Raw genomic sequence first — 3113 nt, forward strand, 5'->3', positions numbered from 1 at the left:
TCGGTGCCTCAGCAGAAAAGGAAAGACTCAGATTTGCAGATGGCAAGTCGCTCGCTGCAAGCTGAAAGGGTCTATACTATAATGGTAAAAAATATGACTATATACACAGTCTTCCTCTGTCCATCTGCCACTGTTATAGTCTAGTGTGGGGGTGCTTTTACTTAAATTGGGACTGTTTGCAGGCTGAGTTCTCATTTCTGCAATCAGTAGGTTTGTTACGAAAAGAGTAAATAGATTTTAAAAAACAACAACTGCTGTCTTGGTGCTGCGTGACGAAATCATTGCAATAGGCTCCCACTGAAGAAATCTCCATACATATGCTGCTGGTCTGCATGGAATCTCATCCTGCAATTGTGCATGTACATCTATGAATGGAGTACTTGGGAACCTTCATGACCTTTGCAAGTATGAAAATGAAAGATGCAGGAGAGTGGTAACAACCAGAAAGACCAATAATAAAATCGGAGAAATAAATTAATGATAGGGAATGAGTAATGAGTATGGATATTTATTAATATTTAAAGGCCATACGAAGAGTCATCTTGTTTTACTCACTTATTATTCACCTTCATCCAGGCAAATTGAATACTAGCTTGCCACAGTTTCCCCCACGCTCACTTTGCAAGAAAAAATGTCATTGGGCAGAGGTGTGTGTTTATCAAGGCACAGAAGAACTGAAAAGTCATCATGAACCATGACTACAAACTTCAGATCATTCATTTTTCCCCTATTTGAAACTTGCCAAGAAGAAGACATACAGACAGAGAGAGGGTTTTGCAGAGGGACTGTATGCGTCTGAAAGTAGCTCTTCTGCCTCCTGCCATCACCTTCCCCCCTGCACGCCCCAGGTCCTGCTTGGTGACACTGCTCCTGGGAGCATTGCTCCCTACCAGCAGATCTCACATCTCTGGGTTGGTCCTGCACGCTGTCCCCATGCCTTTGGGCTCTCAGTGGCATTGACACACCAAGGAGATGTCCCTGCTGCTCTGCGGGTCGCCTATGCCGTGCTCCCTTCCCAGAGGCGAGCTAGAGGCAACAGGGAACAGAAGCAGCTGGCTAAAGAGGCAGTTCTGCCAGGCTGTCGGTGAAGAAATTAAACAGATCACAACAAATAAGGGAAATTGCCTCCTTAATATTTTACATTTTCAAAACAGCCTGTGGTGTTGCAGTATGCACACAGTGGTTTTAGGGCCTGTGGGCTGCTAGCTCAGAGGCTCTGAAAAATTGATAATCTGGAGGCAGACTTTTAAAGGGTTCACTTTAGAGCTTATTCTGTGAAAATTAGAAGATATCAAATAGATTTATTAGCTAACATGGATTCCTCTCTCTTTTGCTTTGTAGAAAACAAGACGTATGCAAACTGGAAACTCAAGCTTATCTGGGCAATGAACAATTTTGATCTGTGTTTTCTGTGTACTGAAGAAGCAAAAAATAGGCAACTACTATGAAAGCTTAATTCTGCTTTTCGTCACTGTAACTGCACTGGTGAAGGGGGAAGAGAGCCTGGCTCATTGTTTGCCAGCACCCTGCAAGGCGTACTTCTGGCTGTACATCACCACCTTGTCTAAACATGAGCAAGGCCTAGAAGTGGCCTTGGTGTATATATGGATGGATGGACGGCCCATCACATATATATATATCTATATCCATCTTTTGTTCTTTAGAATTTAATAGTGACTTTCATTTTGTCATAGTTCAACACTTTCCCTCCATCAAAATGTTATTGATACAATACAACATTCACGTTGTTCTGAAGTCACTGAAAATGGTGCTCAGAAGGACTGGAGAGCATTATTTGCTGTATACCTGCACAAAAACATCACTGTATTTCTTTAATTGAAGAAAATGAATACGTGTGTGATGCTATGTTGTGTGGTTCTAAAGATAGAATCTTAGCCTAAACTCAAGGAAAAAAATAAATAGGTTTTAAGCTATGCATGAGTTAAATGATGTAGCACCTTTGTCACTTTTTCCCATGTCAGGTGGGTACAGGCTACAGAGATTCTGATAAGCAGACCTTGCACATTCACTTCTACCAGTATTATCCCAAGGCAGGGGAGGGTGAACAAGGGTCATACTTATAATCTGGAACGCTGTAAAATCTCTCTCTTCAACTTTTCAGCTAAACTGAGATATTTATCTTAATGAGAACTAATTAGACCTAATTTCCATGGCATATCAATTATTTTCTTCATTAGAGTAGCTAATGCCATGTTCAGATATCGTGGTGATCAAGTTTGTGATTTCTGGAAAAACTGGTTAGAAGGCTTAGTATTAAGTGTATTTCCAACTGCGAAATTTATCCTTCTGAGCAATGCCTCCCAGTTTATTCACTTTGTTCCAGGATTCTCCACAGCATATGGCCACTGGAACCCATTAAATAACAAGAAGACAAAGTCAGCGATGAGTCAAAAATAGCTGCACTAGTGAACTGCCTTTCTAATTTCTGTCTTTAACAAGAAAAATAATGAAGAATAAGACATGCAATTAGAAGAAATTAAGGTCAATTTTCAAGCCGGGTTCCTTACATGGTGGTTTCCAAATCCACATTGGGCACCTCGAATAAAAGCGGTCTGATTGAACACCTGCAGCTCTTGGCAATGCTCTCAGGCATATAAGGCAGCCAGGCAATTCTTGTACACAAAGTGCCCGCTTTTCATTTTTATTTTCTCGATTACCTAAACTCCTAAAACTCCAGGCCCTAATCACTAGGTTGGCATGCTTCTTTCTCCTCCTAAGGAAGACACCCAGTGCTTGGCCATGTGTGTGCCATATAGGTGTTGGACAAGTCCCATGTGCTTAGCATGGGAGTGAAGGCACTGTTTTAGTAAAGGAGCCTGGTACAACCTGCATTTTTGGGCAAAACCCTCCCCTCTGCTTTTTAGCACTGCAGACTTCCCTAGACACAGAGGTGGGATTCCTCTCATCCAGCCTGAGTCATCTAAAGCCAGGAGTGTGCTCTGTGATTTTTTTCGAGGCTAATTTTACAGTCAACAGAGATGGGCTGGTGTCTCCGAACAGAGATTCATCTTATCCCAGGACAGCTGCTTCAGACATGGAGATGGTTTGTTCATTAGAGACACCCAGCTCCCTCACAGGCAACTGGTTCAGAC

Source organism: Meleagris gallopavo, chromosome 1 (assembly GCF_000146605.3).
Source record: "Meleagris gallopavo isolate NT-WF06-2002-E0010 breed Aviagen turkey brand Nicholas breeding stock chromosome 1, Turkey_5.1, whole genome shotgun sequence".
Lineage (NCBI taxonomy): Eukaryota > Metazoa > Chordata > Aves > Galliformes > Phasianidae > Meleagris > Meleagris gallopavo.